The sequence below is a fragment of the Argiope bruennichi genome, chromosome 8 (assembly GCF_947563725.1).
Source record: "Argiope bruennichi chromosome 8, qqArgBrue1.1, whole genome shotgun sequence".
Classification (NCBI taxonomy): domain Eukaryota; kingdom Metazoa; phylum Arthropoda; class Arachnida; order Araneae; family Araneidae; genus Argiope; species Argiope bruennichi.
In genome coordinates, this window is record NC_079158.1 from 126,449,996 (window position 1) to 126,467,667 (window position 17,672).

A 17,672-nucleotide genomic window follows, 5' to 3' on the forward strand; every position below is an offset into this window, starting at 1 on the left:
TAACGTTGCGATATTCTTCTATTGACCTGGGTTCAAAGCCTCGGTAGCGCAGTAGGCAGCGCGTCAGTCTCATAATCCTCTCAATGGAGCTATCTGGAGACCGTGAGTTCGATCCTCACCAGGGGCAACGGTTCTTTTTAAGAAGGGTGTTAGTTGTTTTGTTAACGTTGCGATATTCTTCTTTTGCCATTGGTTCGAAGCCTCGGTAGCGCAGTAGGCAGCGCGTCAGTCTCATAATCCTCTCATTAGAGCTATCTGAAGGTCGTGAGTTCGATCCTCACCCGGGGCAACGTTTCTTTTTGAGAAAGTTGTTACTTGTTTTGTTAACGTTGCGATATTCTTCTGTTGCCATTGATTCGAAGCCTGGGTAGCACAGTAGGCAGCGCGTTAGTCTCATAATCCTCTCAATAGAGCTCTCTGGAGGTCGTTAGTTCGATCCTCACCCGGGGCAACGTTATTTTTCGAAAAAGTTGTTACTTGTTTTGTTAACGTTGAGATATTCTTCTATAGAAATTGGTTCGAAGCCTCGGTAGCGCAGTAGGCAGCGCGTCAGTCTCATAATCCTCTCAATAGAGCTATCTGAAGGTCGTGAGTTCGATCCTCACCCGGGGCAATGTTTCCTTTTGAGAAAGTTGTTACTTGTTTAGTTAACGTTGCGATATTCTTCTATTACCCTGGGTTCAAAGCCTCGGTAGCGCAGTAGGCAGCGTGTCAGTCTCATAAACCTCTCAATGGAGCTATCTAGAGACTGTGAGTTCGATCCTCACCCGGGGCAGCGTTTCTTTTTGAGAAAGTTGTTACTCGTTTTGTTAACGTTGCGATATTCTTCTATTGCCCTGGCTTCAAAGCCTCAGTAGCGCAGTAGGCAGCACGTCAGTCTCATAATCCTCTCAATGGAGCTATGTGGATATCTTGAGTTCGATCCTCACCCGGGGCAACGTTTCTTTTTGAGAAAGTTGTTACTTGTTTTGTTAACGTTGCGATATTCTTCTATTGCCATTGGTTCGAAGCCTGGGTAGCGCAGTAGGCAGCGCGTCAGTCTCATAATCCTCTCAATAGAGCTATCTGAAGGTCGTGAATTCGATCCTCACCCGGGGCAATGTTTCCTTTTGAGAAAGTTGTAACTTGTTTTGTTAACGTTGCGATATTCTTCTATTGCCCTGGGTTCAAAGCCTCGGTAGCGCAGTAGGCAGCACATAAGACACATAATCCTCTCAATGGAGCTATCTGGAGATCGTGAGTTCGATACTCACCCGGGGCAACGTTTCTTTTTGAGAAAAATGTTAATTGTTTTGTTAACGTTGCGATATTCTTCTATTGCCATTGGTTCGAAGCCTCGGTAGCGCAGTAGGCAGCGCGTCAGTCTCATAATCCTCTCAATAGAGCTATCTGAAGGTCGTGAGTTTGATCCTCACCCGGGGCAACGTTTCGTTTTGAGAAAGTTGTTACTTGTTTATTAACGTTGCGATATTCTTCTATTGACCTGGGTTCAAAGCCTCGGTAGCGCAGTAGGCAGCGCGTCAGTCTCATAATCCTCTCTATAGAGCTATCTGAAGGTCGTGAGTTCGATCGTCACCCGGAGCAATGTTGTATTTTGAACATCCTTTTTCTTTTTTTGCTAAAGTTGCGATATTCATCTTTTGCCATTGATTCGAAGCATGGGTAGCACAGTAGGCAGCGCGTTGGTCTCATAATCCTCTCAATAGAGCTATCTGGAGGTCGTTAGTTCGATCCTCACCCGGGGCAACGTTATTTTTCAAAAAAGTTGTTACTTGTTTTGTTAACGTTGAGATATTCTTCTATAGAAGTTGGTTCGAAGCCTCGGTAGCGCAGTAGGCAGCGCGTCAGTCTCATAAATCTCTCAATAGAGCTATCTGAAGGTCGTGAGTTCGATCCTCACCCGGGGCAACGTTTCCTTTTGAGAAAGTTGTTACTTGTTTATTAACGTTGCGATATTCTTCTATTGACCTGGGTTCAAAGCCTCGGTAGCGCAGTAGGCAGCGCGTCAGTCTCATAATCCTCTCAATGGAGCTATCTGGAGACCGTGAGTTCGATCCTCACCAGGGGCAACGGTTCTCTTTGAGAAAGTTGTTACTTGTTTTGTTAACGTTGCGATATTCTTCTATTGCCATTGGTTCGAAGCCTCGGTAGCGCAGTAGGCAGCGCGTCAGTCTCATAATCCTCTCAATAGAGCTATCTGAAGGTCGTGAGTTTGATCCTCACCCGGGGCAACGTTTCGTTTTGAGAAAGTTGTTACTTGTTTATTAACGTTGCGATATTCTTCTATTGACCTGGGTTCAAAGCCTCGGTAGCGCAGTAGGCAGCGCGTCAGTCTCATAATCCTCTCAATGGAGCTATCTGGAGACCGTGAGTTCGATCCTCACCAGGGGCAACGGTTCTCTTTGAGAAAGTTGTTACTTGTTTTGTTAACGTTGCGATATTCTTCTATTGCCATTAGTTAGAAGCCTCGGTAGAGCAGTAGGCAGCGCGTCAGTCTCATAATCCTCTCTATAGAGCTATCTGAAGGTCGTGAGTTCGATCCTCACCCGGGGCAACGTTTCCTTTTGAGAAAGTTGTTACTTGTTTTGTTAACGTTGCGATATTCTTCTATTGCCCTGGGTTCAAAGCCTCGGTAGCGCAGTAGGCAGCGCGTCAGTCTCATAATCCTCTCTATAGAGCTATCTGAAGGTCGTGAGTTCGATCGTCACCCGGAGCAATGTTGTATTTTGAACATCCTTTTTCTTTTTTTGCTAAAGTTGCGATATTCATCTTTTGCCATTGATTCGAAGCATGGGTAGCACAGTAGGCAGCGCGTTGGTCTCATAATCCTCTCAATAGAGCTATCTGGAGGTCGTTAGTTCGATCCTCACCCGGGGCAACGTTATTTTTCAAAAAAGTTGTTACTTGTTTTGTTAACGTTGAGATATTCTTCTATAGAAATTGGTTCGAAGCCTCGGTAGCGCAGTAGGCAGCGCGTCAGTCTCATAAATCTCTCAATAGAGCTATCTGAAGGTCGTGAGTTCGATCCTCACCCGGGGCAACGTTTCCTTTTGAGAAAGTTGTTACTTGTTTATTAACGTTGCGATATTCTTCTATTGACCTGGGTTCAAAGCCTCGGTAGCGCAGTAGGCAGCGCGTCAGTCTCATAATCCTCTTAATGGAGCTATCTGGAGACCGTGAGTTCGATCCTCACCAGGGGCAACGGTTCTCTTTGAGAAAGTTGTTACTTGTTTTGTTAACGTTGCGATATTCTTCTATTGCCATTAGTTAAAAGCCTCGGTAGCGCAGTAGGCAGCGCGTCAGTCTCATAATCCTCTCTATAGAGCTATATGAAGGTCGTGAGTTCGATCCTCACCCGGGGCAACGTTTCTTTTTGAGAAAAATGTTACTTGTTTTGTTAACGTTGCGATATTCTTCTATTGCCATGGTGTCGACTTCTCGGTAGCGCAGTAGGCAGCGCATCAGTCTCATAATCCTCTCAATAGAGCTATCTGAAGGTCGTGAGTTCGATCCTCACCCGGGTTAAAGTTATTTTATGAAAAATCTTTTTCTTTTTTTTGTTAAAGTTGCGATATTCATCTATTGCCATTGCTTCGACGCCTCTGTAGCGCAGTAGGTAGCGCGTCAGAATCATTATTATCTCAATAGAGCTATTTGAAGTTAGTGAGTTCGATCCTCACTCGTGGCTACGTTATTTTTTGAAAAAGTTGTTACTTGTTTTGTTAACGTTGCGATATTCTTCTATTGCCATTGGCTCGAAGCCTCGGTAGCGCAGTAGGTAGCGCGTCAGTCTCATAATCTTCTCTATAGAGCTATCTGAAGGTCGTGAGTTCGATCCTCACCCGGGGCAACGTTTCTTTTTGAGGAAGTTGTTACTTGTTTTGTTAGCGTTGCGATATTCTTCTATTGCCCTGGGTTCAAAGCCTCGGTAGCGCAGTAGGCAGCGCGTCAGTCTCATAATCCTCTCTATAGAGCTATCTGAAGGTCGTGAGTTCGATCGTCACCCGGAGCAATGTTGTATTTTGAACATCCTTTTTCTTTTTTTGCTAAAGTTGCGATATTCATCTTTTGCCATTGATTCGAAGCATGGGTAGCACAGTAGGCAGCGCGTTGGTCTCATAATCCTCTCAATAGAGCTATCTGGAGGTCGTTAGTTCGATCCTCACCCGGGGCAACGTTATTTTTCAAAAAAGTTGTTACTTGTTTTGTTAACGTTGAGATATTCTTCTATAGAAATTGGTTCGAAGCCTCGGTAGCGCAGTAGGCAGCGCGTCAGTCTCATAAATCTCTCAATAGAGCTATCTGAAGGTCGTGAGTTCGATCCTCACCCGGGGCAACGTTTCCTTTTGAGAAAGTTGTTACTTGTTTATTAACGTTGCGATATTCTTCTATTGACCTGGGTTCAAAGCCTCGGTAGCGCAGTAGGCAGCGCGTCAGTCTCATAATCCTCTTAATGGAGCTATCTGGAGACCGTGAGTTCGATCCTCACCAGGGGCAACGGTTCTCTTTGAGAAAGTTGTTACTTGTTTTGTTAACGTTGCGATATTCTTCTATTGCCATTAGTTAAAAGCCTCGGTAGCGCAGTAGGCAGCGCGTCAGTCTCATAATCCTCTCTATAGAGCTATATGAAGGTCGTGAGTTCGATCCTCACCCGGGGCAACGTTTCTTTTTGAGAAAAATGTTACTTGTTTTGTTAACGTTGCGATATTCTTCTATTGCCATGGTGTCGACTTCTCGGTAGCGCAGTAGGCAGCGCATCAGTCTCATAATCCTCTCAATAGAGCTATCTGAAGGTCGTGAGTTCGATCCTCACCCGGGTTAAAGTTATTTTATGAAAAATCTTTTTCTTTTTTTTGTTAAAGTTGCGATATTCATCTATTGCCATTGCTTCGACGCCTCTGTAGCGCAGTAGGTAGCGCGTCAGAATCATTATTATCTCAATAGAGCTATTTGAAGTTAGTGAGTTCGATCCTCACTCGTGGCTACGTTATTTTTTGAAAAAGTTGTTACTTGTTTTGTTAACGTTGCGATATTCTTCTATTGCCATTGGCTCGAAGCCTCGGTAGCGCAGTAGGTAGCGCGTCAGTCTCATAATCTTCTCTATAGAGCTATCTGAAGGTCGTGAGTTCGATCCTCACCCGGGGCAACGTTTCTTTTTGAGGAAGTTGTTACTTGTTTTGTTAGCGTTGCGATATTCTTCTATTGCCATGGTTTCGAAGCCTCGGTAGCGCAGTAGGCAGCGCGTCAGTCTCATAATCCTCTCAATAGAGCTATCTGAAGGTCGTGAGTTCGATCGTCACCCGGAGCAATGTTGTATTTTGAACATCCTTTTTCTTTTTTTGCTAAAGTTGCGATATTCATCTTTTGCCATTGATTCGAAGCATGGGTAGCACAGTAGGCAGCGCGGTGGTCTCATAATCCTCTCAATAGAGCTATCTGGAGGTCGTTAGTTCGATCCTCACCCGGGGCAGCGTTTCTTTTTGAGAAAGTTGTTACTTGTTTTGTTAACGTTGCGATATTCTTCTATTGCCATTAGTTAAAAGCCTCGGTAGCGCAGTAGGCAGCGCGTCAGTCTCATAATCCTCTCTATAGAGCTATATGAAGGTCGTGAGTTCGATCCTCACCCGGGGCAACGTTTCTTTTTGAGAAAAATGTTACTTGTTTTGTTAACGTTGCGATATTCTTCTATTGCCATGGTGTCGACTTCTCGGTAGCGCAGTAGGCAGCGCATCAGTCTCATAATCCTCTCAATAGAGCTATCTGAAGGTCGTGAGTTCGATCCTCACCCGGGTTAAAGTTATTTTATGAAAAATCTTTTTCTTTTTTTTGTTAAAGTTGCGATATTCATCTATTGCCATTGCTTCGACGCCTCTGTAGCGCAGTAGGTAGCGCGTCAGAATCATTATTATCTCAATAGAGCTATTTGAAGTTAGTGAGTTCGATCCTCACTCGTGGCTACGTTATTTTTTGAAAAAGTTGTTACTTGTTTTGTTAACGTTGCGATATTCTTCTATTGCCATTGGCTCGAAGCCTCGGTAGCGCAGTAGGTAGCGCGTCAGTCTCATAATCTTCTCTATAGAGCTATCTGAAGGTCGTGAGTTCGATCCTTACCCGGGGCAACGTTTCTTTTTGAGGAAGTTGTTACTTGTTTTGTTAGCGTTGCGATATTCTTCTATTGCCATGGTTTCGAAGCCTCGGTAGCGCAGTAGGCAGCGCGTCAGTCTCATAATCCTCTCAATAGAGCTATCTGAAGGTCGTGAGTTCGATCGTCACCCGGAGCAATGTTGTATTTTGAACATCCTTTTTCTTTTTTTGCTAAAGTTGCGATATTCATCTTTTGCCATTGATTCGAAGCATGGGTAGCACAGTAGGCAGCGCGGTGGTCTCATAATCCTCTCAATAGAGCTATCTGGAGGTCGTTAGTTCGATCCTCACCCGGGGCAACGTTATTTTTCGAAAAAGTTGTTACTTGTTTTGTTAACGTTGAGATATTCTTCTATAGAAATTGGTTCGAAGCCTCGGTAGCGCAGTAGGCAGCGCGTCAGTCTCATAAATCTCTCAATAGAGCTATCTGAAGGTCGTGAGTTCGATCCTCACCCGGGGCAATGTTTCCTTTTGAGAAAGTTGTTACTTGTTTTGTTAACGTTGCGATATTCTTCTATTGACCTGGGTTCAAAGCCTCGGTAGCGCAGTAGGCAGCGCGTCAGTCTCATAATCCTCTCAATGGAGCTATCTGGAGACCGTGAGTTCGATCCTCACCAAGGGCAACGGTTCTCTTTGAGAAAGTTGTTACTTGTTTTGTTAACGTTGCGATATTCTTCTATTGCCATTAGTTAGAAGCCTCGGTAGAGCAGTAGGCAGCGCGTCAGTCTCATAATCCTCTCTATAGAGCTATCTGAAGGTCGTGAGTTCGATCCTCACCCGGGGCAACGTTTCCTTTTGAGAAAGTTGTTACTTGTTTTGTTAACGTTGCGATATTCTTCTATTGCCCTGGGTTCAAAGCCTCGGTAGCGCAGTAGGCAGCGCGTCAGTCTCATAATCCTCTCTATAGAGCTATCTGAAGGTCGTGAGTTCGATCGTCACCCGGAGCAATGTTGTATTTTGAACATCCTTTTTCTTTTTTTGCTAAAGTTGCGATATTCATCTTTTGCCATTGATTCGAAGCATGGGTAGCACAGTAGGCAGCGCGTTGGTCTCATAATCCTCTCAATAGAGCTATCTGGAGGTCGTTAGTTCGATCCTCACCCGGGGCAACGTTATTTTTCGAAAAAGTTGTTACTTGTTTTGTTAACGTTGAGATATTCTTCTATAGAAATTGGTTCGAAGCCTCGGTAGCGCAGTAGGCAGCGCGTCAGTCTCATAAATCTCTCAATAGAGCTATCTGAAGGTCGTGAGTTCGATCCTCACCCGGGGCAACGTTTCCTTTTGAGAAAGTTGTTACTTGTTTATTAACGTTGCGATATTCTTCTATTGACCTGGGTTCAAAGCCTCGGTAGCGCAGTAGGCAGCGCGTCAGTCTCATAATCCTCTCAATGGAGCTATCTGGAGACCGTGAGTTCGATCCTCACCAGGGGCAACGGTTCTCTTTGAGAAAGTTGTTACTTGTTTTGTTAACGTTGCGATATTCTTCTATTGCCATTAGTTAGAAGCCTCGGTAGCGCAGTAGGCAGCGCGTCAGTCTCATAATCCTCTCTATAGAGCTATATGAAGGTCGTGAGTTCGATCCTCACCCGGGGCAACGTTTCTTTTTGAGAAAAATGTTACTTGTTTTGTTAACGTTGCGATATTCTTCTATTGCCATGGTGTCGACTTCTCGGTAGCGCAGTAGGCAGCGCATCAGTCTCATAATCCTCTCAATAGAGCTATCTGAAGGTCGTAAATTCGATCCTCACCCGGGTTAACGTTATTTTATGAAAAATCTTTTTCTTTTTTTTGTTAAAGTTGCGATATTCATCTATTGCCATTGCTTCGACGCCTCTGTAGCGCAGTAGGTAGCGCGTCAGAATCATTATTATCTCAATAGAGCTATTTGAAGTTAGTGAGTTCGATCCTCACTCGTGGCTACGTTATTTTTTGAAAAAGTTGTTACTTGTTTTGTTAACGTTGCGATATTCTTCTATTGCCATTGGCTCGAAGCCTCGGTAGCGCAGTAGGTAGCGCGTCAGTCTCATAATCTTCTCTATAGAGCTATCTGAAGGTCGTGAGTTCGATCCTCACCCGGGGCAACGTTTCTTTTTGAGGAAGTTGTTACTTGTTTTGTTAGCGTTGCGATATTCTTCTATTGCCATGGTTTCGAAGCCTCGGTAGCGCAGTAGGCAGCGCGTCAGTCTCATAATCCTCTCAATAGAGCTATCTGAAGGTCGTGAGTTCGATCGTCACCCGGAGCAATGTTGTATTTTGAACATCCTTTTTCTTTTTTTGCTAAAGTTGCGATATTCATCTTTTGCCATTGATTCGAAGCATGGGTAGCACAGTAGGCAGCGCGGTGGTCTCATAATCCTCTCAATAGAGCTATCTGGAGGTCGTTAGTTCGATCCTCACCCGGGGCAACGTTATTTTTCGAAAAAGTTGTTACTTGTTTTGTTAACGTTGAGATATTCTTCTATAGAAATTGGTTCGAAGCCTCGGTAGCGCAGTAGGCAGCGCGTCAGTCTCATAAATCTCTCAATAGAGCTATCTGAAGGTCGTGAGTTCGATCCTCACCCGGGGCAATGTTTCCTTTTGAGAAAGTTGTTACTTGTTTTGTTAACGTTGCGATATTCTTCTATTGCCCTGGGTTCAAAGCCTCGGTAGCGCAGTAGGCAGCGCGTCAGACACATAATCCCCTCAATGGAGCTATCTGGAGACCGTGAGTTCGATCCTCACCCGGGGCAACGTTTCTTTTTGAGAAAGTTGTTACTTGTTTTGTTAACGTTGCGATATTCTTCTATTGCCATTGGTTCGAAGCCTCGGTAGCGCAGTAGGCAGCGCGTCAGTCTCATAATCCTCTCAATAGAGCTACCTGAAGGTCGTGAGTTCGATCCTCACCCGGGGCAACGTTTCCTTTTGAGAAAGTTGTTACTTGTTTTGTAAACGTTGCGATATTCTTCTATTGCCCCGGGTTCAAAGCCTCGGTAGCGCAGTAGGCAGCGCGTCAGTCTCATAATCCTCTCAATGGAGCTATCTGGAGACCGTGAGTTCGATCCTCACCCGGGGCAGCGTTTCTTTTTGAGAAAGATTTTACTTGTTTTGTTAACGTTGCGATATTCTTCTATTGCCATTAGTTAGAATCCTCGGTAGCGCAGTAGGCAGCGCGTCAGTCTCATAATCCTCTCTATAGAGCTATCTGAAGGTCGTGAGTTCGATCCTCACCCGGGGCAATGTTTCCTTTTGAGAAAGTTGTTACTTGTTTTGTTAACGTTGCGATATTCTTCTATTACCCTGGCTTCAAAGCCTCGGTAGCGCAGTAGGCAGCACGTCAGTCTCATAATCCTCTAATGGAGCTATCTGGATATCGTGAGTTCGATCCTCACCCGGGGCAACGTTTCTTTTTGAGAAAGTTGTTACTTGTTTTGTTAACGTTGCGATATTCTTCTGTTGCCATTGGTTCGAAGCCTGGGTAGCACAGTAGGCAGCGCGTTAGTCTCATAATCCTCTCAATAGAGCTATCTGGAGGTCGTTAGTTCGATCCTCACCCGGGGCAACGTTATTTTTCGAAAAAGTTGTTACTTGTTTTGTTACCGTTGAGATATTCTTCTATAGAAGTTGTTTCGAAGCCTCGGTAGCGCAGTAGGCAGCGCGTCAGTCTCATAATCCTCTCAATAGAGCTATCTGAAGGTCGTGAGTTCGATCCTCACCCGGGGCAATGTTTCCTTTTGAGAAAGTTGTTACTTGTTTTGTTAACGTTGCGATATTCTTCTATTGCCATTGGTTCGATGCCTCGGTAGCACAGTAGGCAGCGCGTCAGTCTCATAATCCTCTCAATGGAGCTATCTAGGGGTCGTGAGTTCGATCCTCACCCAGGGCAACGTTTCTTTTTGAGAAAGTTGTTACTTGTTTTGTTAACGTTGCGATATTCTTCTTTTGCCATTGGTTCGAAGCCTCGGTAGCGCAGTAGGCAGCGCGTCAGTCTCATAATCCTCCCAATAGAGCTATCTGAAGGTCGTGAGTTCGATCCTCACCCGGGGCAACGATTCCTTTTGAGAAAGTTGTTACTTGTTTTGTTAACTTGCGATATTCTTCTATTACCATTGGTTCGAAGCCTCGGTAGCGCAGTAGGCAGCGCGTCAGTGTCGTAATCCTCTCAATGGAGCTATCTAGGGGTCGTGAGTTCGATCCTCACCCGGGGCAACGTTATTTTTCGAAAAAGTTGTTACTTGTTTTGTTAACGTTGAGATATTCTTCTATAGAAATTGGTTCGAAGCCTCGGTAGCGCAGTAGGCAGCGCGTCAGTCTCAAAATCCTCTCAATAGAGCTATCTGAAGGTCGTGAGTTCGATCCTCACCCGGGGCAATGTTTCCTTTTGAGAAAGTTGTTACTTGTTTAGTTAACGTTGCAATATTCTTCTAATGCCCTGGGTTCAAAGCCTCGGTAGCGCAGTAGGCAGCGCGTCAGTCTCATAAACATCTCAATGGAGCTATCTAGAGACCGTGAGTTCGATCCTCACCCGGGGCAGCGTTTCTTTTTGAGAAAGTTGTTACTTTTTTTGTTAACGTTGCGATATTCTTCTATTGCCATTATTTAGAAGCCTCGGTAGCGCAGTAGGCAGCGCCTCAGTCTCATAATCCTTTCTATAGAGCTATCTGAAGGTCGTGAGTTCGATCCTCACCCGGGGCAACGTTTCCTTTTGAGAAAGTTGTTACTTGTTTTGTTAACGTTGCGATATTCTTCTATTGCCCTGGCTTCAAAGCCTCGGTAGCGCAGTAGGCAGCGCGTCAGTCTCATAATCCTCTCAATAGAGCTATCTGAAGGTCGTGAGTTCGATCCTCACCCGGGGCAACGTTTCCTTTTGAGAAAGTTGTTACTTGTTTTGTTAAAGTTGCGATATTCTTCTATTGCCCTGGGTTCAAAGCCTCGGTAGCGCAGTAGGCAGCGCGTCAGTCTCATAATCCTCTCAATGGAGCTATCTGGAGACCGTGAGTTCGATCCTCACCCGGGGCAGCGTTTCTTTTTGAGAAAGATTTTACTTGTTTTGTTAACGTTGCGATATTCTTCTATTGCCATTAGTTAGAAGCCTCGGTAGCGCAGTAGGCAGCGCGTCAGTCTCATAATCCTCTCTATAGAGCTATCTGAAGGTCGTTAGTTCGATCCTCACCCGGGGCAATGTTTCCTTTTGAGAAAGTTGTTACTTGTTTTGTTAACGTTGCGATATTCTTCTATTGCCCTGGGTTCAAAGCCTCGGTAGCGCAGTAGGCAGCGCGTCAGTCTCATAATCCTCTCAATGGAGCTATCTGGAGACCGTGAGTTCGATCCTCACCCGGGGCAGCGTTTCTTTTTGAGAAAGTTGTTACTTGTTTTGTTAACGTTGCGATATTCTTCTGTTGCCATTGGTTTGAAGCCTGGGTAGCACAGTAGGCAGCGCGTTAGTCTCATAATCCTCTCAATAGAGCTATCTGGAGGTCGTTAGTTCGATCCTCTCCCGGGGCAACGTTATTTTTCGAAAAAGTTGTTACTTGTTTTGTTAACGTTGAGATATTCTTCTATAGAAGTTGGTTCGAAGCCTCGGTAGCGCAGTAGGCAGCGCGTCAGTCTCATAATCCTCTCAATAGAGCTATTTGAAGGTCGTGAGTTCGATCCTCACCCGGGGCAATGTTTCCTTTTGAGAAAGTTGTTACTTGTTTTGTTAACGTTTCGATATTCTTCTATTGCCATTGGTTCGAAGCCTCGGTAGCACAGTAGGCAGCGCGTCAGTCTCATAATCCTCTCAATAGAGGTATCTGGAGGTCGTTAGTTCGATCCTCACCCGGGGCAACGTTATTTTTCGAAAAAGTTGTTACTTGTTTTGTTAACGTTGAGATATTCTTCTATAGAAGTTGGTTCGAAGCCTCGGTAGCGCAGTAGGCAGCGCGTCAGTCTCATAATCCTCTCAATACAGCTATCTGAAGGTCGTGAGTTCGATCCTCACCCGGGGCAATGTTTCCTTTTGAGAAAGTTGTTACTTGTTTTGTTAACGTTGCGATATTCTTCTATTGCCATTGGTTCGAAGCCTCGGTAGCACAGTAGGCAGCGCGTCAGTCTCATAATCCTCTCAATGGAGCTATCTAGGGGTCGTGAGTTCGATCCTCACCCAGGGCAACCTTTCTTTTTGAGAAAGTTGTTACTTGTTTTGTTAACTTGCGATATTCTTCTATTACCATTGGTTCGAAGCCTCGGTAGCGCAGTAGGCAGCGCGTCAGTGTCGTAATCCTCTCAATGGAGCTATCTAGGGGTCGTGAGTTCGATCCTCACCCGGGGCAACGTTTCTTTTTGAGAAAGTTGTTACTTGTTTTGTTAACGTTGCGATATTCTTCTATTGCCATTGGTTCGAAGCCTCGGTAGCGCAGTAGGCAGCGCGTCAGTCTCATAATCCTCTCATTAGAGCTATCTGAAGGTCGTGAGTTCGATCCTCACCCGGGGCAACGTTTCTTTTTGAGAAAGTTGTTACTTGTTTTGTTAACGTTGCGATATTCTTCTATTGCCCTGGGTTCAAAGCCTCGGTAGCGCTGTAGGCAGCGCGTCAGTCTCATAAACCTCTCAATGGAGCTATCTAGAGACCGTGAGTTCGATCCTCACCCGGGGCAGCGTTTCTTTTTGAGAAAGTTGTTACTTGTTTTGTTAACGTTGCGATATTCTTCTATTGCCATTAGTTAGAAGCCTCAGTAGCGCAGTAGGCAGCGCGTCAGTCTCATAATCCTCTCTATAGAGCTATCTGGATATCTTGAGTTCGATCCTCACCCGGGGCAACGTTTCTTTTTGAGAAAGTTGTTACTTGTTTTGTTAACGTTGCGATATTCTTCTGTTGCCATTGGTTCGAAGCCTGGGTAGCACAGTAGGCAGCGCGTCAGTCTCATAATCCTCTCAATGGAGCTATCTAGGGGTCGTGAGTTCGATCCTCACCCAGGGCAACGTTTCTTTTTGAGAAAGTTGTTACTTGTTTTGTTAACGTTGCGATATTCTTCTTTTGCGATTGGTTCGAAGCCTCGGTAGCGCAGTAGGCAGCGCGTCAGTCTCATAATCCTCCCAATAGAGCTATCTGAAGGTCGTGAGTTCGATCCTCACCCGGGGCAACGATTCCTTTTGAGAAAGTTGTTACTTGTTTTGTTAACTTGCGATATTCTTCTATTACCATTGGTTCGAAGCGTCGGTAGCGCAGTAGGCAGCGCGTCAGTGTCGTAATCCTCTCAATGGAGCTATCTAGGGGTCGTGAGTTCGATCCTCACCCGGGGCAACGTTTCTTTTTGAGAAAGTTGTTACTTGTTTTGTTAACGTTGCGATATTCTTCTATTGCCATTGGTTCGAAGCCTCGGTAGCGCAGTAGGCAGCGCGTCAGTCTCATAATCCTCTCATTAAAGCTATCTGATGGTCGTGAATTCGATCCTCACCCGGGGCAACGTTTCTTTTTGAGAAAGTTGTTACTTGTTTTGTTAACGTTGCGATATTCTTCTGTTGCCATTGATTCGAAGCCTGGGTAGCACAGTAGGCAGCGCGTTAGTCTCATAATCCTCTCAATAGAGCTATCTGGAGGTCGTTAGTTCGATCCTCACCCGGGGCAACGTTATTTTTCGAAAAAGTTGTTACTTGTTTTGTTAACGTTGAGATATTCTTCAATAGAAATTGGTTCGAAGCCTCGGTAGCGCAGTAGGCAGCGCGTCAGTCTCAAAATCCTCTCAATAGAGCTATCTGAAGGTCGTGAGTTCGATCCTCACCCGGGGCAATGTTTCCTTTTGAGAAAGTTGTTACTTGTTTAGTTAACGTTGCGATATTCTTCTAATGCCCTGGGTTCAAAGCCTCGGTAGCGCAGTAGGCAGCGCGTCAGTCTCATAAACCTCTCAATGGAGCTATCTAGAGACCGTGAGTTCGATCCTCACCCGGGGCAGCGTTTCTTTTTGAGAAAGTTGTTACTTGTTTTGTTAACGTTGCGATATTCTTCTATTGCCATTATTTAGAAGCCTCGGTAGCGCAGTAGGCAGCGCCTCAGTCTCATAATCCTTTCTATAGAGCTATCTGAAGGTCGTGAGTTCGATCCTCACCCGGGGCAACGTTTCCTTTTGAGAAAGTTGTTACTTGTTTTGTTAACGTTGCGATATTCTTCTATTGCCCTGGCTTCAAAGCCTCGGTAGCGCAGTAGGCAGCGCGTCAGTCTCATAATCCTCTCAATAGAGCTATCTGAAGGTCGTGAGTTCGATCCTCACCCGGGTTAACGTTATTTTATGAAAAATCTTTTTCTTTTTTTTGTTAAAGTTGCGATATTCATCTATTGCCATTGCTTCGACGCCTCTGTAGCGCAGTAGGCAGCGCGTCAGAATCATTATTATCTCAATGGAGCTATCTGGAGACCGTGAGTTCGATCCTCACCCGGGGCAGCGTTTCTTTTTGAGAAAGATTTTACTTGTTTTGTTAACGTTGCGATATTCTTCTATTGCCATTAGTTAGAAGCCTCGGTAGCGCAGTAGGCAGCGCGTCAGTCTCATAATCCTCTCTATAGAGCTATCTGAAGGTCGTTAGTTCGATCCTCACCCGGGGCAATGTTTCCTTTTGAGAAAGTTGTTACTTGTTTTGTTAACGTTGCGATATTCTTCTATTGCCCTGGGTTCAAAGCCTCGGTAGCGCAGTAGGCAGCGCGTCAGTCTCATAATCCTCTCAATGGAGCTATCTGGAGACCGTGAGTTCGATCCTCACCCGGGGCAGCGTTTCTTTTTGAGAAAGTTGTTACTTGTTTTGTTAACGTTGCGATATTCTTCTGTTGCCATTGGTTTGAAGCCTGGGTAGCACAGTAGGCAGCGCGTTAGTCTCATAATCCTCTCAATAGAGCTATCTGGAGGTCGTTAGTTCGATCCTCACCCGGGGCAACGTTATTTTTCGAAAAAGTTGTTACTTGTTTTGTTAACGTTGAGATATTCTTCTATAGAAGTTGGTTCGAAGCCTCGGTAGCGCAGTAGGCAGCGCGTCAGTCTCATAATCCTCTCAATAGAGCTATCTGAAGGTCGTGAGTTCGATCCTCACCCGGGGCAATGTTTCCTTTTGAGAAAGTTGTTACTTGTTTTGTTAACGTTTCGATATTCTTCTATTGCCATTGGTTCGAAGCCTCGGTAGCACAGTAGGCAGCGCGTCAGTCTCATAATCCTCTCAATAGAGGTATCTGGAGGTCGTTAGTTCGATCCTCACCCGGGGCAACGTTATTTTTCGAAAAAGTTGTTACTTGTTTTGTTAACGTTGAGATATTCTTCTATAGAAGTTGGTTCGAAGCCTCGGTAGCGCAGTAGGCAGCGCGTCAGTCTCATAATCCTCTCAATACAGCTATCTGAAGGTCGTGAGTTCGATCCTCACCCGGGGCAATGTTTCCTTTTGAGAAAGTTGTTACTTGTTTTGTTAACGTTGCGATATTCTTCTATTGCCATTGGTTCGAAGCCTCGGTAGCACAGTAGGCAGCGCGTCAGTCTCATAATCCTCTCAATGGAGCTATCTAGGGGTCGTGAGTTCGATCCTCACCCAGGGCAACCTTTATTTTTGAGAAAGTTGTTACTTGTTTTGTTAACGTTGCGATATTCTTCTTTTGCCATTGGTTCGAAGCCTCGGTAGCGCAGTAGGCAGCGTGTCAGTCTCATAATCCTCCCAATAGAGCTATCTGAAGGTCGTGAGTTCGATCCTCACCCGGGGCAACGATTCCTTTTGAGAAAGTTGTTACTTGTTTTGTTAACTTGCGATATTCTTCTATTACCGTTGGTTCGAAGCCTCGGTAGCGCAGTAGGCAGCGCGTCAGTGTCGTAATCCTCTCAATGGAGCTATCTAGGGGTCGTGAGTTCGATCCTCACCCGGGGCAACGTTTCTTTTTGAGAAAGCTGTTACTTGTTTTGTTAACGTTGCGATATTCTTCTATTGCCATTGGTTCGAAGCCTCGGTAGCGCAGTAGGCAGCGCGTCAGTCTCATAATCCTCTCATTAGAGCTATCTGAAGGTCGTGAGTTCGATCCTCACCCGGGGCAACGTTTCTTTTTGAGAAAGTATTACTTGTTTTGTTAACGTTGCGATATTCTTCTATTGCCCTGGGTTCAAAGCCTCGGTAGCGCTGTAGGCAGCGCGTCAGTCTCATAAACCTCTCAATGGAGCTATCTAGAGACCGTGAGTTCGATCCTCACCCGGGGCAGCGTTTCTTTTTGAGAAAGTTGTTACTTGTTTTGTTAACGTTGCGATATTCTTCTATTGCCATTAGTTAGAAGCCTCGGTAGCGCAGTAGGCAGCGCGTCAGTCTCATAATCCTCTCTATAGAGCTATCTGGATATCTTGAGTTCGATCCTCACCCGGGGCAACGTTTCTTTTTGAGAAAGTTGTTACTTGTTTTGTTAACGTTGCGATATTCTTCTGTTGCCATTGGTTCGAAGCCTGGGTAGCACAGTAGGCAGCGCGTTAGTCTCATAATCCTCTCAATAGAGCTATCTGGAGGTCGTTAGTTAGATCCTCACCCGGGGCAACTCTATTTTTCTAAAAAGTTGTTACTTGTTTTGTTAACGTTGAGATATTCTTCTATAGAAATTGGTACGAAGCCTCGGTAGCGCAGTAGGCAGCGCGTCAGTCTCACAATCCTCTCAATAGAGCTATCTGAAGGTCGTGAGTTCGATCCTCACCCGGGGCAATGTTTCCTTTTGAGAAAGTTGTTACTTGTTTTGTTAACGTTGCGATATTCTTCTATTGCCCTGGGTTCAAAGCCTCGGTAGCGCAGTAGGCAGCGCGTCAGTCTCATAATCCTCTCAATAGAGCTATCTGAAGGTCGTGAGTTCAATCCTCACCCGGGGCAACGTTTCCTTTTGAGAAAGTTGTTACTTGTTTATTAACGTTGCGATATTCTTCTATTGACCTGGGTTCAAAGCCTCGGTAGCGCAGTAGGCAGCGCGTCAGTCTCATAATCCTCTTAAAGGAGCTATCTGGAGACCGTGAGTTCGATCCTCACCAGGGGCAACGGTTCTCTTTGAGAAAGTTGTTACTTGTTTTGTTAACGTTGCGATATTCTTCTATTGCCATTAGTTAGAAGCCTCGGTAGCGCAGTAGGCAGCGCGTCAGTCTCATAATCCTCTCTATAGAGCTATCTGAAGGTCGTGAGTTCGATCCTCACCCGGGGCAACGTTTCTTTTTGAGAAAGTTGTTACTTGTTTTGTTAACGTTGCGATATTCTTCTATTGCCCTGGGTTCAAAGCCTCGGTAGCGCAGTAGGCAGCGCGTCAGTCTCATAATCCTCTCTATAGAGCTATTTGAAGGTCGTGAGTTCGATCCTCACCCGGGGCAACGTTTCTTTTTGAGAAAAATGCTACTTGTTTTGTTAACGTGGCGATATTCTTCTATTGCCATGGTTTCGACGCCTCGGTAGCGCAGTAGGCAGCGCATCAGTCTCATAATCCTCTCAATAGAGCTATCTGAAGGTCGTGAGTTCGATCCTCACCCGGGGCAATGTTTCCTTTTGAGAAAGTTGTTACTTGTTTTGTTAACGTTGCGATATTCTTCTAT

General features: G+C 45.2%; 39 non-coding genes across 39 annotated transcripts; all 39 read left to right on the plus strand.

The window, feature by feature from the left end:
* Positions 1 to 199: 199 nt before the first annotated feature.
* Trnam-cau (transfer RNA methionine (anticodon CAU)) lies at positions 200 to 289 on the plus strand. Its single transcript is given in 2 exon segments — positions 200 to 236; positions 254 to 289. It is a non-coding gene; the product is annotated as a tRNA-Met (tRNA).
* A 234-nt stretch (positions 290 to 523) lies between these two features.
* Trnam-cau (transfer RNA methionine (anticodon CAU)) lies at positions 524 to 613 on the plus strand. Its single transcript is given in 2 exon segments — positions 524 to 560; positions 578 to 613. It is a non-coding gene; the product is annotated as a tRNA-Met (tRNA).
* A 720-nt stretch (positions 614 to 1,333) lies between these two features.
* Positions 1,334 to 1,423, plus strand: Trnam-cau (transfer RNA methionine (anticodon CAU)). The gene is given in 2 exon segments: positions 1,334 to 1,370; positions 1,388 to 1,423. It is a non-coding gene; the product is annotated as a tRNA-Met (tRNA).
* A 395-nt stretch (positions 1,424 to 1,818) lies between these two features.
* Trnam-cau (transfer RNA methionine (anticodon CAU)) lies at positions 1,819 to 1,908 on the plus strand. Its single transcript is given in 2 exon segments — positions 1,819 to 1,855; positions 1,873 to 1,908. It is a non-coding gene; the product is annotated as a tRNA-Met (tRNA).
* Positions 1,909 to 2,141: 233 nt separating this feature from the next.
* Trnam-cau (transfer RNA methionine (anticodon CAU)) lies at positions 2,142 to 2,231 on the plus strand. Its single transcript is given in 2 exon segments — positions 2,142 to 2,178; positions 2,196 to 2,231. It is a non-coding gene; the product is annotated as a tRNA-Met (tRNA).
* Positions 2,232 to 2,950: 719 nt separating this feature from the next.
* Trnam-cau (transfer RNA methionine (anticodon CAU)) lies at positions 2,951 to 3,040 on the plus strand. The gene is given in 2 exon segments: positions 2,951 to 2,987; positions 3,005 to 3,040. It is a non-coding gene; the product is annotated as a tRNA-Met (tRNA).
* Positions 3,041 to 3,760: 720 nt separating this feature from the next.
* On the plus strand, positions 3,761 to 3,850 carry Trnam-cau (transfer RNA methionine (anticodon CAU)). Its single transcript is given in 2 exon segments — positions 3,761 to 3,797; positions 3,815 to 3,850. It is a non-coding gene; the product is annotated as a tRNA-Met (tRNA).
* A 396-nt stretch (positions 3,851 to 4,246) lies between these two features.
* Trnam-cau (transfer RNA methionine (anticodon CAU)) lies at positions 4,247 to 4,336 on the plus strand. Its single transcript is given in 2 exon segments — positions 4,247 to 4,283; positions 4,301 to 4,336. It is a non-coding gene; the product is annotated as a tRNA-Met (tRNA).
* Positions 4,337 to 5,056: 720 nt separating this feature from the next.
* Positions 5,057 to 5,146, plus strand: Trnam-cau (transfer RNA methionine (anticodon CAU)). The gene is given in 2 exon segments: positions 5,057 to 5,093; positions 5,111 to 5,146. It is a non-coding gene; the product is annotated as a tRNA-Met (tRNA).
* Positions 5,147 to 6,029: 883 nt separating this feature from the next.
* On the plus strand, positions 6,030 to 6,119 carry Trnam-cau (transfer RNA methionine (anticodon CAU)). Its single transcript is given in 2 exon segments — positions 6,030 to 6,066; positions 6,084 to 6,119. It is a non-coding gene; the product is annotated as a tRNA-Met (tRNA).
* Positions 6,120 to 6,515: 396 nt separating this feature from the next.
* On the plus strand, positions 6,516 to 6,605 carry Trnam-cau (transfer RNA methionine (anticodon CAU)). The gene is given in 2 exon segments: positions 6,516 to 6,552; positions 6,570 to 6,605. It is a non-coding gene; the product is annotated as a tRNA-Met (tRNA).
* A 720-nt stretch (positions 6,606 to 7,325) lies between these two features.
* Positions 7,326 to 7,415, plus strand: Trnam-cau (transfer RNA methionine (anticodon CAU)). The gene is given in 2 exon segments: positions 7,326 to 7,362; positions 7,380 to 7,415. It is a non-coding gene; the product is annotated as a tRNA-Met (tRNA).
* A 720-nt stretch (positions 7,416 to 8,135) lies between these two features.
* On the plus strand, positions 8,136 to 8,225 carry Trnam-cau (transfer RNA methionine (anticodon CAU)). The gene is given in 2 exon segments: positions 8,136 to 8,172; positions 8,190 to 8,225. It is a non-coding gene; the product is annotated as a tRNA-Met (tRNA).
* A 396-nt stretch (positions 8,226 to 8,621) lies between these two features.
* On the plus strand, positions 8,622 to 8,711 carry Trnam-cau (transfer RNA methionine (anticodon CAU)). Its single transcript is given in 2 exon segments — positions 8,622 to 8,658; positions 8,676 to 8,711. It is a non-coding gene; the product is annotated as a tRNA-Met (tRNA).
* Positions 8,712 to 8,945: 234 nt separating this feature from the next.
* Trnam-cau (transfer RNA methionine (anticodon CAU)) lies at positions 8,946 to 9,035 on the plus strand. Its single transcript is given in 2 exon segments — positions 8,946 to 8,982; positions 9,000 to 9,035. It is a non-coding gene; the product is annotated as a tRNA-Met (tRNA).
* A 72-nt stretch (positions 9,036 to 9,107) lies between these two features.
* On the plus strand, positions 9,108 to 9,197 carry Trnam-cau (transfer RNA methionine (anticodon CAU)). The gene is given in 2 exon segments: positions 9,108 to 9,144; positions 9,162 to 9,197. It is a non-coding gene; the product is annotated as a tRNA-Met (tRNA).
* A 557-nt stretch (positions 9,198 to 9,754) lies between these two features.
* Trnam-cau (transfer RNA methionine (anticodon CAU)) lies at positions 9,755 to 9,844 on the plus strand. The gene is given in 2 exon segments: positions 9,755 to 9,791; positions 9,809 to 9,844. It is a non-coding gene; the product is annotated as a tRNA-Met (tRNA).
* A 234-nt stretch (positions 9,845 to 10,078) lies between these two features.
* Trnam-cau (transfer RNA methionine (anticodon CAU)) lies at positions 10,079 to 10,168 on the plus strand. Its single transcript is given in 2 exon segments — positions 10,079 to 10,115; positions 10,133 to 10,168. It is a non-coding gene; the product is annotated as a tRNA-Met (tRNA).
* A 233-nt stretch (positions 10,169 to 10,401) lies between these two features.
* On the plus strand, positions 10,402 to 10,491 carry Trnal-caa (transfer RNA leucine (anticodon CAA)). The gene is given in 2 exon segments: positions 10,402 to 10,438; positions 10,456 to 10,491. It is a non-coding gene; the product is annotated as a tRNA-Leu (tRNA).
* Positions 10,492 to 10,725: 234 nt separating this feature from the next.
* Positions 10,726 to 10,815, plus strand: Trnam-cau (transfer RNA methionine (anticodon CAU)). The gene is given in 2 exon segments: positions 10,726 to 10,762; positions 10,780 to 10,815. It is a non-coding gene; the product is annotated as a tRNA-Met (tRNA).
* Positions 10,816 to 10,887: 72 nt separating this feature from the next.
* Positions 10,888 to 10,977, plus strand: Trnam-cau (transfer RNA methionine (anticodon CAU)). The gene is given in 2 exon segments: positions 10,888 to 10,924; positions 10,942 to 10,977. It is a non-coding gene; the product is annotated as a tRNA-Met (tRNA).
* Positions 10,978 to 11,049: 72 nt separating this feature from the next.
* Positions 11,050 to 11,139, plus strand: Trnam-cau (transfer RNA methionine (anticodon CAU)). Its single transcript is given in 2 exon segments — positions 11,050 to 11,086; positions 11,104 to 11,139. It is a non-coding gene; the product is annotated as a tRNA-Met (tRNA).
* Positions 11,140 to 11,373: 234 nt separating this feature from the next.
* Positions 11,374 to 11,463, plus strand: Trnam-cau (transfer RNA methionine (anticodon CAU)). The gene is given in 2 exon segments: positions 11,374 to 11,410; positions 11,428 to 11,463. It is a non-coding gene; the product is annotated as a tRNA-Met (tRNA).
* A 234-nt stretch (positions 11,464 to 11,697) lies between these two features.
* On the plus strand, positions 11,698 to 11,787 carry Trnam-cau (transfer RNA methionine (anticodon CAU)). The gene is given in 2 exon segments: positions 11,698 to 11,734; positions 11,752 to 11,787. It is a non-coding gene; the product is annotated as a tRNA-Met (tRNA).
* Positions 11,788 to 12,021: 234 nt separating this feature from the next.
* Trnam-cau (transfer RNA methionine (anticodon CAU)) lies at positions 12,022 to 12,111 on the plus strand. Its single transcript is given in 2 exon segments — positions 12,022 to 12,058; positions 12,076 to 12,111. It is a non-coding gene; the product is annotated as a tRNA-Met (tRNA).
* A 395-nt stretch (positions 12,112 to 12,506) lies between these two features.
* Trnam-cau (transfer RNA methionine (anticodon CAU)) lies at positions 12,507 to 12,596 on the plus strand. Its single transcript is given in 2 exon segments — positions 12,507 to 12,543; positions 12,561 to 12,596. It is a non-coding gene; the product is annotated as a tRNA-Met (tRNA).
* Positions 12,597 to 13,154: 558 nt separating this feature from the next.
* Trnam-cau (transfer RNA methionine (anticodon CAU)) lies at positions 13,155 to 13,244 on the plus strand. The gene is given in 2 exon segments: positions 13,155 to 13,191; positions 13,209 to 13,244. It is a non-coding gene; the product is annotated as a tRNA-Met (tRNA).
* Positions 13,245 to 13,801: 557 nt separating this feature from the next.
* On the plus strand, positions 13,802 to 13,891 carry Trnal-caa (transfer RNA leucine (anticodon CAA)). Its single transcript is given in 2 exon segments — positions 13,802 to 13,838; positions 13,856 to 13,891. It is a non-coding gene; the product is annotated as a tRNA-Leu (tRNA).
* A 234-nt stretch (positions 13,892 to 14,125) lies between these two features.
* On the plus strand, positions 14,126 to 14,215 carry Trnam-cau (transfer RNA methionine (anticodon CAU)). The gene is given in 2 exon segments: positions 14,126 to 14,162; positions 14,180 to 14,215. It is a non-coding gene; the product is annotated as a tRNA-Met (tRNA).
* A 559-nt stretch (positions 14,216 to 14,774) lies between these two features.
* On the plus strand, positions 14,775 to 14,864 carry Trnam-cau (transfer RNA methionine (anticodon CAU)). The gene is given in 2 exon segments: positions 14,775 to 14,811; positions 14,829 to 14,864. It is a non-coding gene; the product is annotated as a tRNA-Met (tRNA).
* Positions 14,865 to 15,098: 234 nt separating this feature from the next.
* Trnam-cau (transfer RNA methionine (anticodon CAU)) lies at positions 15,099 to 15,188 on the plus strand. The gene is given in 2 exon segments: positions 15,099 to 15,135; positions 15,153 to 15,188. It is a non-coding gene; the product is annotated as a tRNA-Met (tRNA).
* Positions 15,189 to 15,422: 234 nt separating this feature from the next.
* Positions 15,423 to 15,512, plus strand: Trnam-cau (transfer RNA methionine (anticodon CAU)). Its single transcript is given in 2 exon segments — positions 15,423 to 15,459; positions 15,477 to 15,512. It is a non-coding gene; the product is annotated as a tRNA-Met (tRNA).
* Positions 15,513 to 15,746: 234 nt separating this feature from the next.
* On the plus strand, positions 15,747 to 15,836 carry Trnam-cau (transfer RNA methionine (anticodon CAU)). Its single transcript is given in 2 exon segments — positions 15,747 to 15,783; positions 15,801 to 15,836. It is a non-coding gene; the product is annotated as a tRNA-Met (tRNA).
* Positions 15,837 to 16,069: 233 nt separating this feature from the next.
* Trnam-cau (transfer RNA methionine (anticodon CAU)) lies at positions 16,070 to 16,159 on the plus strand. Its single transcript is given in 2 exon segments — positions 16,070 to 16,106; positions 16,124 to 16,159. It is a non-coding gene; the product is annotated as a tRNA-Met (tRNA).
* A 557-nt stretch (positions 16,160 to 16,716) lies between these two features.
* On the plus strand, positions 16,717 to 16,806 carry Trnav-cac (transfer RNA valine (anticodon CAC)). Its single transcript is given in 2 exon segments — positions 16,717 to 16,753; positions 16,771 to 16,806. It is a non-coding gene; the product is annotated as a tRNA-Val (tRNA).
* A 72-nt stretch (positions 16,807 to 16,878) lies between these two features.
* Positions 16,879 to 16,968, plus strand: Trnam-cau (transfer RNA methionine (anticodon CAU)). The gene is given in 2 exon segments: positions 16,879 to 16,915; positions 16,933 to 16,968. It is a non-coding gene; the product is annotated as a tRNA-Met (tRNA).
* Positions 16,969 to 17,201: 233 nt separating this feature from the next.
* Trnam-cau (transfer RNA methionine (anticodon CAU)) lies at positions 17,202 to 17,291 on the plus strand. The gene is given in 2 exon segments: positions 17,202 to 17,238; positions 17,256 to 17,291. It is a non-coding gene; the product is annotated as a tRNA-Met (tRNA).
* Positions 17,292 to 17,363: 72 nt separating this feature from the next.
* On the plus strand, positions 17,364 to 17,453 carry Trnam-cau (transfer RNA methionine (anticodon CAU)). The gene is given in 2 exon segments: positions 17,364 to 17,400; positions 17,418 to 17,453. It is a non-coding gene; the product is annotated as a tRNA-Met (tRNA).
* A 72-nt stretch (positions 17,454 to 17,525) lies between these two features.
* Trnam-cau (transfer RNA methionine (anticodon CAU)) lies at positions 17,526 to 17,615 on the plus strand. Its single transcript is given in 2 exon segments — positions 17,526 to 17,562; positions 17,580 to 17,615. It is a non-coding gene; the product is annotated as a tRNA-Met (tRNA).
* Positions 17,616 to 17,672: the final 57 nt, after the last annotated feature.